This window comes from Abramis brama, assembly GCF_963993115.1.
Source record: "Abramis brama genome assembly, chromosome: 10".
NCBI lineage: Eukaryota > Metazoa > Chordata > Actinopteri > Cypriniformes > Leuciscidae > Abramis > Abramis brama.
The window spans coordinates 36,217,027-36,233,671 of NC_139972.1; the positions used below are offsets into that span (position 1 = coordinate 36,217,027).

Below are 16,645 nucleotides of genomic sequence, written 5' to 3' on the forward strand. Positions count from 1 at the left end.
GCCATTCTTACAGTTCACACAGACGCGGCCAGAGAAACGGTGCAATTATGACGGTTAGTTCTAGAAATCTCGTTCATTTATTTTCAGGATTATATTGCTTACAGTCAAATGACTGTGTAAATGGACACAAATTACTGTGATGTTGATGCATACGAGATGAGAAATGGATCTTGTGGTGCACCGGGGTTGAAAAGAGAGCGCGAGAGAGAGAGAGAGACAGACAGAAAAGGAGAAATAGAGAGTCTGCAGCTATAGCAAGCATTGACCTAGTTAGAAATGAGAGTCCAGGATTTGATACCCTAGAGGGGGTTATAGCTCCTAGTTTACATGCAGTTGTCTGAGACCTGCTACCAGCAGTGCGAATGGAAAAACTGGGAAAATGCATCTGTGCGCTGTTGTTTTGAAAAGGTTAAAATTAGAAAGGAAATTCAAGCATGATTCTTAGATTAGCTGAGCTGTGTTGTGGGACTGAGGATCATACAATTTCACAGCTATTTCATGGTGTGTTTTGTAAGTGGGCCCTGTTTCAGTAACATGTACTGTATGAGAGCTTGCACACTTTCAAATTCAAGAAAGACATTTTGATCTGACATGTAGAATAGAATAGAATAGAATAGAATAGAATAGAATAGAATAGAATAGACAGTATTGCTACACGACTGGTTGAATTTCCATAACACATTTACATGACCACTCATATTTTGACACCACACACACTGTTTGGATGTATTAAATATCAAGCCGTGTGCACGAGTACACACAGTATCTTTGAAAACCTTCTCTAGAGTGAAAAGAAACCAAAACTGTTTTTTTTTTTTTTTTTTACTGATAATCATATGGAGTCTAACCATCATAGAGTGAAAGTTTATCATTTGCACATGTTTTTTTTTTTCTTGGCAATTTACACATTCAAGCGATTTTAAACCATTCCAACTGAATTTGGTAATCACAAGCTGTTTTCCGTGCACACAGCCGCACAAACACAGAGAGACGTGTTTCAGACTGCGCGCAAACACCAAATTGATTCCTCTTTCGCGTCTCCTTGTGCTTGAACGGACACATACGCACATAATTATGTCAAAATACCCAAGTATGCTTGTAAATACAGTCAGTTTATGTCTGAACGTAAACAGTTGAGAAAGAAATCAGATGTGTATCAGTATATTGGATCCATGCATTCCCTCTTAAAGTGACAGCAGTCTATACATTCCTGCTGTTGCTGTCTGTGTCATTGATGTATATCATACAACAAAACATTTACATTTGATTATTACATTTCTGTATCTGAAAATCACTGTTAGACCTTATTTTAATTCTTTTTACTTTGTTATATTGTATTTATCTATGCTTGTAATTAGTGTATTTTTTCTTTTTTACTTTTCACTGATTGAACTTTATTAGTTAGGCTAGTAGTTTCTACTGTGGTATCGAAGTACTTCAAACTTCGCTTTAAGTAATATGTGTGTGGGAAATGAACTTGCTCGCATACTGTACCTCACCATGCATCGAAAAGACCTACATTTTGCAGGCAAAATATTATGCATTTACATTATTACAAAATAATGAAATCATATATTTTTTTCCTATTTGTGACTCATGTCATGACTATTGAATTTGCTCCCATAAAATTCAATACGAATTACCACAGATATCCTTGTGAATTCCCTGCCCCTTCACTGTTAAACAAGACTTGTTGGTTTAAAATTTTGGCGTTAAAATTTTTTATTCATTGAAATAGTTTGTAATAGTTAATACAAAGAGAGAACAACATCTCTTTTTGGGTTTAAATGTGCTTTTTTAAGTTAAACCAACAAATCATGTTTTATTATGTGTGTTGTAAAAAAAAAATCTTGCTTTCATAGAGTACTAATTACAGTGCATTCAGCCAGTGTTTTACTAATACCAAAACAGAGAAAACGAAAGGCCATTAAAATACATACACTTACAAGACGCACACAGTTTGCTAAACAATCTTATCTAAATATCAACTCAGGATAACTGACCAAATAACGACATATTTAAGTTTAATGTCGTCTGCCGACGCTCCACGTGGGTGACAGAAGGCTGGACAACATGTTCCCAGCTAATCAATGTTAAATCCAGGATCCAGACTGCCTGTTCCTGAGGGGATGAGAGCACTAATCAGGGATGATTAAGGTCAGAGTTCCTGGTTAACCCTGGACTTGGATTTCTCAACCCGCTCACCACACACTCCTGCCATACCGGGATCGTGGAGTTTCAATACAAGTGCCAGGAGGACTCAGGACTTCAGGACTAAATGGGTAAATCTCACAAAACCCATAAAGAACATGTCAATCTTTTAAAGCAAAATCAACAGCAAGGTATTTTGCATAAAGAAAATGTTTAAACAAATACTGTTTTAAGCAATGAAGTGGTTGCATTCACACATTTATTTGTCTCGCCAATCCTTTGTCTTTCATTGTCTTTGCTCTTTGCTCTTTTTCCAGCGCTCCTCTCCAATTCTTAGCATGAATAATTCATTTGCAGCGAAGCCCCAGTAGTGCACCAAGACACAACACAATAACCTTTTTCCACTTCACAACCATCTCCAAAATTTGTCGAAAATGACACTGAAAAATGTTCAGGGTGCATAAATGAACTAAAAGCTCATGAAGTTGGAAAGACTGAAACTTGGTCCCTCGATTTCAACCCTCGCATCTGTTCCACGACTCCTCTGTTTGGGCTGCATTTACTCTCTTGTGTCATTCAAGCAAACAGACGGCCTCTCATATTTCCTCCATAAATTATTTAATTTTGTTGCAAACCATGCAAAAAAATGACCGGCAGCCACAGAAATGATTCATCTATATTTCAAAAGGATAAATACATTGTGCATGATGTGCCGTATGAAATAATCATGCATCTGGAGTGAGGCTGATACTGCATTCTCTCTGCACGATTTACTGTGGATTCTAGGTTGGTCAACACGAAAATAAATCTGCTTTTTTAATTCAGCTTGAATTTAATTTATTCCAAAAGTGACCTCTTGATGTTTCTGCTGCAATGTATCAGAATAATCAAAATATATGACTAGTAATTGAATACTGGCATCATAGCGAGTGCTTCTGGACCTGTGCAAGACATCGCTAGAAGAACTTGTGCTCCCACAATGCCTCAGCAGGGTGCCTGAGTTTAGAAAGCAGTGTACGTCTCCTTCAAAGACTGAAAATATGAATTCAGAGGCCCGTCGCCTCTGGACTGACAACAGGAGATTTCTGCTGCATGCTGGGAAAGTGGGAAGAAAGCGGGAGCGCTGAAATTAATTTCAAATCCAGTGGATTACAACACACTTCTATGGGCTAGTACTTCAAAAGCGCACACAGGATGAATTTCAGACAAATCAAAATGCCTAATGAGCCACTAGGTTTAAACGCACAAGCAATAATCAATTGTAATTTATTCTAAAGGACTCAGATATCCCAGAATCTTTTTCACAGAATAGACAAAGGCAGGTACACTACCTTATTTATAGCGATTCGATAAAAAAGCTGTGTTCAGTAGCACGGCTCTCATGATAGTTTCATTGATATTATTAGCGGAAGTGTGCACACTGAAGAGGAGAGCAAGAGCAATCATGACCCAATTACAGCGCTTGCTCAACGAGAGCAATTAACACATTTATATCAAATGAGTTCAATTAGTGAACCGGGTCCTCTCGAATGCGTTAAGAGACGAGAGGATATTCTGCTGCGCTAAGCATTGGCATTTAGCGCAACATAGCATATGCTAAAAGAAAACGGATCTGCTATACACCACAAATAACCAGCGCTGACTCAAGATTCTTGCATTCATACATTTTATGAGACAATATCAGACCTGTTTTTTTGATTTTTTATAAAATCAACTGAGGCCAACGCTGAATTCTTTTAAAATGAGTATCACAGGGTGATTTTCATATTTGTCATTGTTCTGACATAAAAAAACAGCTTGTAGGATAACATAACTATGGAAGCTTGTTTACGCTACAGAAAAAAACAAACATTTGAAAAGATAATTGCAAATTTTACATCTCGCAATTTTGACTTTATTTCTCAGAATTGCGAGCTATAAAGTCAGAATTGCGTGACATAAACTCACAATTGCACGAAATAAACGCGCAATTCTGACTTTATAACATGCGTTATAAAGTCCAATTCTATGGGAAAAAAGACTGACTTTTTTCCTCAGAATTGCAAGTTTATATCTGACAATTCTGACTTTTTAACTCGCAATTGCGACTTTATATCATGCAATTCTGACTTCATAACTTGCAATTGCAAGACGTAAAAAGTTGCAGTTACCTAACGGAAACAAGCTTCCACACATAACTCATTTGTACTGTGGTGTTTTTTAATGTTGCCTTAAAATTTTAATTAATGTTGTAATAATCGCATTTGTGACATGAGCAAATATGAACAAAAGAAATACGCTAACTGTAATAACTGTACTGTGAATGCTGCTCTTTTGTAGAACAAAATTAAGTCACCGGCATAAATTTATATTACAGGGACAAAACATTCAAATTCTGTCATCAGTCACTCACTCATGTTGTTGCAAACCCATAAGTCTTTTTATATTCATTTTTTAAACACAAATGAAGATATTTCTAATGAAACCTGAGAGATTTCGGTCCCGCCATTGAAAGTTCATTCCAACAAAACTTTCAAGCTTCAAAAAGTTTATGAAGACAATGGCATACATAAATCAAAATTAATCAATCGGTTTAATTTGAGTCTTCTGAAGAGACATTGCTTTACATGATTTAATTTAGTTTGAGTTCTATCAAGGTCAAGAGATCAATATCTTTTACAGCACAAATTATTAATTGGAGGATTGGCTATTTGTGAGTTTGTGAAGATGTGGGTCATAGAGAAATAATATGAATTAACTGAAGAAATTATAAAAACTGGTATGATATGGTGACATTAATGTATGGTTGTAATAGAGTAGGTATTAATGTATAATTTATTTGTTGTCTAGAAAATGATCGGTCTAGATGCTTGTGTTTTCAGCTGGCACATTTGAGGGCAGCGAAAAACATTTTTGAAGAATAGTGACATGTCAGCAGGTGCATGATGACTAATCAGACCTCCAATAGGAGCTGATATCAGATGCACAGGCCCCGGATTTTAATAGGGTCTGTTCTCAGCGATTACACTCGTACAATTCGATCAGTGCCAGATAAGTATCAGCATCTGAGACCAATCTGTGGAGGGGAAATTAACACTGATGTAATAAGTTCCATTTATCATTATTAGAGAGACACAATGACAGCTAACGTCATTGTAACCCCCATAATGTTCACATGCACACATCAAAACGAGCTGCTATAAGAAGACGTGTGGCTCTTTGTCATATGCAGGAACAACTAAGTGTAAACACTGTGGCGCCGCAGCACCAATTACAGACCTCCTAACCAGGGCTGCGTTTCCCAAAAGCGAAAATTAGATTTCTCTTGCAAAACTTTATTGTTCCCCAAGAAATGTTGCAAATTTTTTGGAATAGAAATAATGGGAGATGGGAGAAAAACTTTATTTCTGTGCTTTCTTGGGGGAACGCAGTAGTTTTACAAAATAATGTTTTGTGAGTGAACGCAAAGTTTCTCGGGGATCGCAATAGTTTTAAAAGAGAATGTTTTGTGAGTAGGGCTGTGAAACGATTAATCGCGATTAATCGCATCCAAAATAAAAGTTTGTGTTCACATAATATATGTGTGTGTACTGTGCATAATTATTTTGTATATATAAATACACACACATGCATGTAAATATTTAAGAAAAAATTGTTATTTATATACAGTATAAAATATTTATATTTATTTATAATACAAATTATATATAATATATATACAGTATATTTAAGCAAATATTTCTAAAATATATACATGCATGTGTGTGTATTTATATATACAAAATAATTATGCACAGTACACACACATATATTATGTGAACACAAACTTTTATTTTGGATGCGATTAACAGCCCTATTTGAAGTTTCTCAGGGAACGCAATAGATTTCCGAGAGAATGTTTTGCGAGATAACGCAAAGTTTCCTGGGGGAACGCAATCGTTTTGCAAAATAATGCAAATGTTTCAGAGCACAAATTTTCTCAGGAGAATTAAATACTTTCACAAGAAAAAAACAATGAAAAATGCAAAAGCATTGAAAAATATTTATTTTCGCCCATCTCATATTAATTGATTAATCTCACTAATTAATTGATTAGAGATTGCAAATAATCGTCAGATTATTATAGTTAATTTACATGAACAACAGAAAGCCGTTATTTTTTTAAATCACATTAACATAGTTAACGTAAGTATGTAATAAGTATGTAAATGGAGTATGTTTTACTCCTGAATACATGTGGTTCATTCAGTCAGCAGCTTTTCCACAACGTCATTTCTAAATGTTGCAGTAATGAACATCCCATCTGAGGACGACTTAACAGTTTTTCACAGCCATTTTGCTTTTTTTGATGTTTGATTTATTGTGGGTTTCGATAAATCTGTAAATTAATTTGAAGATGTATAGATGTAATGCATCTATTCTTGATTATCGTGCCCAAGAGTATGATCAAGCTATTCTTCTAACCACAGGCCGAGAGCTGTTGTTCCAACCACACAAGTTTGCAATGATGTTTGCAAATATTCGTTGGAACTGTGGTTTCAGTAAACGGTGAATCGCTGATCTATGGTGGTTAAGCAGTGAGTTATGTCGCTGTATGGGAAACGAACAGCAACACTGACTTAACCAATGGGATGATTTGTAGGGTTCTCTTCTGCCAGATGGGGGAGTATTTTTGCCATTCCATTGTTTGCTTCTAATAGTGCAGAAATTACACACTTCACCAAAGAAAGAGCATCATAGCAGGACCAAACTGAGGGTATGCGTTTGTGTATGTCGAGAGGAGGTGAAATTAAATGACACACATGGCTTCATTATGCTGGAGCTTGTTAAACCTTACCTGCAGCCTGAGGGCATGTCCATCTCCCTGGCCAGCTGCTGTCTGTCTGACAAGAGCTTGGCTATTTCCAGATCTGCTGTGAGCCCGCTACCTGATTGATGCGATCATTTTCCCAAGAGCTTTATCTCCCTCTTTCACCAACATCTCTCTGAACAATCGTTAAATCACCAAGAATTTGGGGTAGGGTGGTGAGCTACCCCTTTTTAACCATAATGGTTCGCGTTCTGGAGCCAGAGCCTGTTCTCGGCCAGGTGAACTAGAGCCTGACGCGAACGAACGGGGACGTAACACTACTAAATGTTGTTTATCAGTGCAACACTTGTTTTGCTGTTTACAGTACCGGGAGTGATTCTAGTGAATCGGCAGCTGGCATAAACTGCCGGTACTCTCATCTGTCCTTTTCAGAGATAAACTGCAACCGTTAATTCACTCACTCCCCATAGTTTTATATATTTAGATGTAAGGAGCAATGTATTGCAACGTTATTACATTGCTCAACGAGACAGTGCCAGCATGTCTCTATCTCTTTTTGAGACCAGAAAGTTTTTAGGGCCAGAGTTGAACTGATCTTTATGGCCTGGGACCCCCTTTTCTGCAGTGGAAATGTTGGCGGAACGGTTCGAGAACGGGCAAAGCCTGGGAACCCACACTGGAACCGTGTTGGAGGAAAATGGTAGAGGGATGCAGTTTCTATAGCCTCTATTAATTACCCTGTTAGTGTAACGCCTCCGGGTCCTACTCGCACTGCTCCAAACAGGACTCGAACCAGCGTCTCCCCGGCATGGGAGGCGGGCGTGCTAACAAGGACTGTAAAGACAACAGTAGCTAGTGCACCTCTTAAATGCAGGGGAGTGAGGTTTACCTGCATAGCTCTCTCTAGCTGGCCTCTGTTCCTCTCACCCCCCTAAACCTCACTCCCATCCGGGCCACGGCACCATTGTAACCCCTCCGGTCCTACTTGCCCCACTCCGAGCAGGCCTAGAACCAGTGTTCTCTGGAATGGGAGGTAAGCGCGCTAACAAGGACGCTAAAGACCGCAGTCTAGGTGCCACTAGGTGGAACAAACTGTAATTTGCACTACAATCTGTTCAAAATAAAGGAAAAGAAACCTAGCATTGCTTTTTCCTGTTGTACCGAACTCATATCGAATTGTAACCCCAAAACCGAGGTATGTACCGAACCGTGAATTCTGTGTACCGTTACACCCCTAATGAATAGTCATCCTACACTCTAGTCATGATTTCACATGTATATTGCTGAGATTCAATGTCTATTCAGTTCAATGTCTATTCAGTATGTCTGCAATACAGCACTAAAACATTCCGTGATTAATATTAATATAAGAGAATATTTAGGATTTTGAAGGGGGGCAGTAAATAATGACACAAATATCACTCAACTGACAACCGCAAACCTAATTAAATCACATTGCATGATTCTTTTAATTACCGTCCGTGGTCTAACAGGTATAAGGCATATGCAATAAGGTCTGGTCATGTGCAAAAATAACTGTGTCCACGGCTTTTCATTGCTAATTTCTCATGTCTTCAGTAAATCCTTACAGTACTTTTTTTTTAATGCCAATGGAGGGTCCCCGCTGATGCAATCTGTTAATACAGTATTGTTTCGCACATAAGATGACCCTGAATATAAGGCGACCCGCCCTTTTCAAGATTTTAACTTTTAAAAAAAGGCTTTTTGAAGGCCAAACCAAATTTTTAAATATGGTAAACACTGGTAAAATGTACCAACAACAATCACATTCAGAAATAAACACATTATGGCATAGCTACCATAAAAATAACCTAAACTTCTCATTTAATAGATTTTACTATGACTGATATCTCACTTTTTTATGTACAGTGACAGATGCTGGCATGTCAAAAACAGGTGTTTGATCCGCATGATGTGATCCAGGGGATATAAATGTTGTTGTTTTTCCTTAGGCCGATCACAGTGCCGAAAAGACAGCAGTTTCTCCCTAAAGTTGGAGAGCAAGCGCTAATACATTACGCCGCATCATTCTTAGCGGCCGTTTCGAGGATATTGACAGGCAAGTGTGTCTGAGAAATGATGGGCCTCGCTGGTGGGTAAGTTCAGCTCTTTGGTGATTTCCAGTGCCTTCAGCTGGATGATGGCTCTGGTTATGGGCAGCCCCTCATTTCTTTTTTCGGCTACGTACTGACACACTTGCCTGTCTGTTTCTTCGAAGTGGGCGCTTTTAGGACCGCGTTAAGCTTTTCTTTGACTGTTAGCATTTTTAAGACTGTCTTTTTGGGCTTGCCATCTTCTAACATCAAACACTGACACTGTATTTCTTGGCTGCTTAATGAGAGTATATTCAGAAAAACATACTCTCTGTAACTTTAGTCCTAGGTCTCGTACACTGACGCACAATGTGGATTGACACTTAATTTTGCTGCACTTGAAATCTTTGTTCTTTGTAAATTAGATTCATGTACTGTAGTTACTCAAACTTCCCCAGGTCTTACTAATGAGCTCAAGGAACACACTTTATCAGTAGATTAGTTTGACAAGACATGGGGTCAGCTCCATTACAAAACCAGAAAAAAAGCCTGTAAAAATTGACTTAATTTTAATTGAAGAGTTTATTTCTGCAGCCATGCTCTACTGTAGCCTTCAGCTACAGCTCCTTTAGAAACCATTTCCTTTTCTTTCCTTTCCAGACGATTAGTCCTCCACTCCTTCTCAACATATGATAATTACCGTGAGCAAAAATATCTTTTGATGGAGCCTTAGATTTTCATAAGATCAACTGGGGTCTGAAGCAGCCGTAAATGAGGGAAAGGAAGCAAAAAAAACAACAGATTCCTATGTCATGGCATATAGTCACGGAGTGATATTAAACTCTGTGATGTGTGACATTAACCAAAGGTCACTTTCAGAATCATACAACAGCTGGAGGAATGCAGCTTCCCTTCTGGGGCTTAACATGGTCTGTTCCAAAATCAAGTGAGATGCCTCGCTTTTCACTGCCTACATGGGAAGCAACCTTTGAAGGCAGAATCCAAACTGTCCTGGAATCTGGAAGTGACTGATTTGAGGTCACTCTTGAACATAATAGTGCTCCTCACTCGAAGCTCACCATTCACCTACTGCTGATTCCAGTAGAGTTTGATGTTAGCATGCTGCTAAGCTAACAACCAAGCGGGCAACCTTCCTGTCTCTCTCCTGAAACCAACATGGAAGTGACTTAAACTGCAATTCATCAACTGGCCGTTAGAGACATCCAGGCTCCAGAAGAAAGTCAATCCCATAGACCGCCAATGTTAAAATGTTTTTACATCCGGGTACAAAAAGTGATTTTGATCTAGCTAATTTTGCCCTTCATGGCAACTGTGAGGGGAGTGATTTTTTTAAAATAACTTATCCATTTAAATTGTATTAAGCCTTAAAGTTCTGCATGATTAAGGGCATGGCCACTTGAGTGACAGGTGGTTTGCCGCTGATGTCACTACTAGCTGTTTGTCTGCTGTCTGTTAGCCGTCACGTCACCTCAGCTAATCCTGCCTTTTTGCCCATTTACGGTTACCCGACATGATGGCGACGGCCGGCTCCGTCCACTTTGGGCTTCAAAAATGCTCCTCAGAAACCTACGGGTAACGCCACGGACACTATGTCTATATTTTATTACAGTCTATGCTAACATCACAATGGTCCCCAAACAATACGGAGCACAAACAAATATTTGGTGAAATAGTCATTGTTTTTACATTTACTTTACAGTATGAAATAAAATATGAGTATATTTACACTAAATGTTCTGCACTCCATTCGACCACAAAGAAACCATATCATTGGAATCACTTTCAGAACAGCTGATGAATAATTAAACACTGACAGCCAATCAGAATCCATCCTGCTTTCAAGAGCTCGAGCATTTAAAGCGGCAGACAACAAAACTGCAGCAAGCTCATAGTAAACAGAACGATATTTTATGTTGATGTGGATGCTAGTTATCATTATAATTATCGATATTGATGTGAACCCGACCTAAACAGCACAAACCTCTGTGTGCATCAGTCTTTTTTTTTTTATACTTATTCATTTTAAATACAGTTTCTGGATGCTATTTACAATCAGTTATTTACATATAAAAACCAGCTGATGTCATATTAATGATAAAATAGTGTATTTCGATGTAAAAATATTTTCAGCATTAGTTACGTGAGGCAAACAAAATTACAATAAAGGATAAACACATAAACTTCTGTTCACGTATTTGAAGGCTGCTATTGGATCATTGAGTGTAAACATTTTATTTTGCGACTGAGCATTACTTTTACGAGAGCTTATGACCTACTAGCAACAGTATGGCACCACCCAGTGGTGAAAATCCAGCTTTTAACCCTCTGGGGTCTAAGGGGTCTGAGGTGTTTTTGGGGTCCTTGAGATGTTCTGACATGCCCTGACATTTGTGCTTTTTTCAGTTGCTTATAAACATATCAATGGCAAAGGTGTAATTACACTATATTTAGCACAAACAGGGCTACCATAATATGTGAGCAACGTGCATGTACATGTTTGTATTTTTGAGAGAATAATGTTTATGCATGGTTATTGAAAAAACTAAAAACTAAAGTTTCTGAAATAAGGCCACAAAACACATACTAAATATGTGTCAATAAGACTTTTGACTAATGATGTGAAAATCATCCTGCCTAATCATTCACATAACACAATACATTGATTTAAATCTTGTAAAACACTTTTTGTTTGGAAAAGCAATATGCGCAAAGGGCGTCAACGATTCAACACCATCATGCATATTTAGTGGTTCACACCTGAGGAGACAATGGGGCCCACATACTTAATGAGCCATTCATTCAGGTGTGTCACCTATAGCCACAAGAAAGAATGCAAGAGCATTGGTTCACAGTTGGAAGCATCTCAATTTTATTTTATTTTTCCACAAATTGTGCTTGCAAATTGTATAATATCCAAGGAAAACATGTCTAGTAATTGTGCAGTTAATTCTCATACTGTATTCTCAGTTTTGGAATATGTATCCTCTCCCCAAATTTGTCAATAATAAAACACAATAAAAATTATTTAAAGAAAAGGCTTATATTTACCTTTTAACATTTGTTTACATCTACCTTGTAAATATTTTTTTTTTATTAAAAAGGTTACAATTACAACAACAATTCAAGTGTAATCTTTCTTTGTAAAAACTAAAGTATACATTTTATCATACATATTTCAAAGTTAAGGATTCATTACTTTGAATATAGCCTACATTGACAAAACATACTATATTTAACATATTAGCAAAAATTGGCAAACAAAAGCTTATTTGAGGTGGCAGATATTTTACAGTAAAAATATATAATCTATCCAAAACTAGTCAATGAAATGTTGTCTTTCATATGTCTGTAACATAGGTCTTTCGTTTTTATTATAAGGAATATAAATGTTAATTTGCAGTTTAATACGTTGCTTATACAAATACATTTTATTTCAACATATTTCAGTCGATTTTTACTCATCTCAGTATAGCAATACAGTTTGCTAAAAGCAGATCATTCATTCACACACAGAAACGTGAGTGTGCGTGCTGTGGTAAACAGCGCATCTCTGCCATTCATTCACACACAGAAACGCGATTCACTTGAGAATGAAAAAAACTTACTACAGTATTCCTCAGATCAGCTGCATCTGCTCCTCGAAATACCCGCACTTCGAGGTACATTTTCCATTATTATTATTATTCCTCACAGCGCCGCGAGACGGTGTAAACAAGTACAATGATCTGTATAAACTTGATGTGTTTTCTCGAGCTGATATGGGGGCGTTCACAGTTTGCACGGATCGCCTCAGTCATTTCCGTTTGAATAGCGCGCGCTCTCCGTGGGCGGGGTCACATTAAAAATAATTCGCTGAGATGAGAACGACTGACATCTCTCTCTTTTCATAAAGATTACATAAACAGAGAATATTTGTTTTTTATAAAAATTACTTCTTAAAAGAAGAGAATTCAAGCTTCATGCCTATGTGTCTGTATGCCTGTTTGACTGAGTATTCGATAGCCGACCTCAGGGGGTTAATGTTGTTTATGTCTATGTGGGGTTTAATATGCTTTAAGACAAACTATGTGCAAATTCATGTCAACACCAATGTATGTTCTCCTTAAAACTGCAGCGAACCTCAAAAACTCAAAAACGCGGTTTGAAATCGCTGGTGTTTCTGATGTCACAAACTACCTTGTAACCAATCAGATCAACGCGTGATCGTCAACGAGTGGATCTCTGAGCTGGTGTGAGTGAGTGGAGGCGGGGCTCATTTGCATATTAATAGAACCGCGTATACTAAATGAGGCAAGGGTGTAGAGTTACATTCCAGCTTATTTAAGGCATGAAGAATTTTATTTCCAAGGAACAAACATTTAAATATGTAATTTTGGTGATCAAATATGAGTTTAAAGGGATACACTTAAAGGACTTTAAGAACAAATCGTACAAACAAATAAAGTACAGAGTTAGTTAAAAACTAGATAGTATTTACCAAGCTTCTAGTATGGACTTTACGTACCAATTTAAATAAGAACTTACCAGCGGCAAGTGAAACCCGACCACAGGCCACTCTCTGAGCTTGAAGACTCAAAACGAAGCAATTTGTTGCTGGATTTGCACAGGTTTATCCATTTTCTCTCTTTGCCAGTACCAAGAGTTGGCCAAGAGTTAATGAAAGCTGCCACTGGTCCAGGCACTGTGCAGGCCACGTGGTCACACAATGCCTAATTTCAACCTCAATTTCCCCTCAAATGAATGGAGGCCCACCCCCATGCTCTCTGCCTGCATTTTAATTGGCCTGCGTTAGATTCGCACCATTAAACCACTGCTGTTTATACAGAGCTCCCATTGGTCTTTTTTCTTCTTCCATTTGGTTTGGCAGAATCCCAAACCTTTTTATCGCTCATTTCCACACAGCATTCGCCATGAATATTTAACACTTCAGGCCTGTGATTCATTATACAGTGACATTTTCTTCTTCATGACTCAAACATTTAAAGTCAATAGTGTTTTGTAGAGGTTTGATGTGGTCAGTTTCATTTTAATACAATAAAATGCAGCGATGTTCATTTAAAGCTGCAATTTGAGCAATGGCTGATCATCATTTTGGTTGCATAGCAACATTCTGTTATGTCAGGGTCTATATTTATATATAAAGGATTGTATTTAATGGATATGCAATATTTAAAAAAAAAAAAATGAAAATTTGTGTTCTTAATATTCTGCAGTAAGCACTCGAGGTTGATTGAATGATTTTTTTATAGTAATTTCTCAAATATATTGAATTACATTATTTATTAATAATTAGTGTAAAACAATTATAGGTTACACTTTAATTTAAGGTGTTCTTGTTACAGTGTAAACATTTAAGTACTGAGTAATATGAATTAACATCTACTTACCATATAAAAAGATCTAGGGTTAGGGTTTGGTTTAGGGTTAGTTGCATGTAATTATGCATAATTTACTGTTTTTACTACAGTAACAATTTAATAATTGATGAGCAGTGTTAGATGCTATTATTTATTTTTGAACTATATTACAATATATAATATTTTGAATAATTTTCTCATAGTTTCTTCTTTAATTTTTAATTTTTTACACATTTTGTTGTGTTTTTGTTATTTTTATTAGTTTTTTTGTCCGTGCAGTTTTTGGTAATTTTTAGTTTTATCTACTTTAGTAGTCCTACCAAATTAAACAAAATAAAAATGAGGGTTACACTTTATTTTGATGGTCTACTTTAAACATTCTACTGACTATAAGTAACTTTGCAACTACATGTCAACTAACAGTCATTAGAGTTATTAGTAGACTGTAGTAGACTTATGGGTTTCACTTTATTTTGATGGTCCCTTTAACACATTCTGTTGACTATAAGTAACGCTGCACCTACATGTCTACTAACTCTCATTAGAGTGTTAGTTAAGTATTAATAGACTGGTAGGGTTAGGGTTAGATTAAGTTGACATGTAGTTGCAAAATTACTTATAGTCAGTAGACTGTTGGAGGACCATCACAATAAAGTGTTTGCAGATATTAAGCAGACAGTCTACTTATACTCCAATGAAAGTTAGTTGACATATAGTTGAAAAGTTACTTATAGTCAACAGCATGTTCAAAAGGGACCATCAAAATAAAGTGTTACCGACTTATGTTAGGGTTAGTAGAATAAGTTGACATGTAGTTGCAAAGTTATAGTCAGTGTGTGTTGGAGGAGCATCAAAATAAAGTGTTAGCAGATATTAAGCAGACAGTCTACTAAAACCGTAGTTGACATGTAGTTGCAAAGTTACTAATAGTTAGAATGTCTAAAGTGGACCATCAAAATAAAGTGTTACCAAAATGAGAAATGTTCTCTTGGCAACTAGCTTTTTTAAAATATATTTTCTTTCAAGTAACACACGTTTTTAGTTTTAGTTTGAGTATGGTCTTAGTTTAAGTTAACTATAATAACTGTTAATCAGATAATTTTGCGAAATCTTATTTGGACTGATGAATTAAGAAAAACGAGCTAAGATTGAGAAACAAATCTGAGTGAGTAACAATTAGTCACCATTCCTCACTATTCCGAACAGCACAGCCACTGGAACTGACAAGTATCAGCCGCAGCGCTACGAGGCCTTTGAAATACTTCACATAAAATTCACAATGCCCCACGCTTTCCCAGAGCATGTTGTTCAAGATGAAAGACTCTGAAACTGTCCGCAACCCCTCTTCCCTGCATGAAACAGAGACAATACTCCAGCCATATGTTTATTCTCTTCTTTCATCTGTCAGACTCTCTACCACTCAAACACACACCATATCTGCAACCACTATCATGTTTTATTGAGGTACAGTGTTATTGGCAGTGTGCACTTCCTTTGCAATGTAGCTTGTTAGTGCTTAATTACAGCCAGCAGGATCAATTATGCGCAATCTGCGTTAATTTCTATGCGATTACCTCACCAAATCAGAATCAAGCTGACGTGAGAGAGCCCACAGAGGAAATCTATCAATCTCTGTCTACTTGGACTCCATCTTGTTAGCTGTGCAAGTTAATATTTCTTCATTTGGATGGAACTACAGCTCACTTGATCTAGACCTCATCAGCATCCCTGTTAAATGTGAAGCGAGTACTTTTTTGTATCCTGGTTTAATGTGCGGAGACAGCAAACCATTTCTAGGGTGAAAAGTGTCAACATTATATGGGGAGAGGAGAGTGACCACTCACAGAAAAGAAAAAGAAAAGAAATGGAGAAATCAAATGCTTATCATGGCAGCTGTGTGAATAAAAGTCCAGATTGTCATTTAAAATAATGCCTTTTGCCTTTTGATGGAAGTAATGACTATTTATTTACTCTTAAGTGCACATTTGCTGGATCAGCCTGAAAAATATAGTGTGATTTGAGCTAAAGAAACAAAATCTCTGCTAAACAATCACTGCATTTGATTTTATTGCTCATTTTAATTATATTATGACAAACAGTTTCAGAGATGTCTTTCCTAATTCAAGCAGACACAATAGTACTATGCTGAATTTTCTATGTTAAAGTGATGTGGAGAAGGTCAAGCATTGTAAACGTTGCAAATATTGCAAAAATACTAGAAATCTTTAGGGTAACAAATACAGGTTACCACAGGTTTTACAGTGTGTGGTTTT

General features: G+C 37.0%; 1 protein-coding gene across 2 annotated transcripts in view; it reads right to left on the reverse strand.

The window, feature by feature from the left end:
* The window catches only part of dscamb (Down syndrome cell adhesion molecule b), a 167,209-nt gene that overhangs the window by 69,727 nt on the left and 80,837 nt on the right, over positions 1–16,645 (reverse strand). The gene's annotated exons all lie outside the window — the stretch shown is intronic.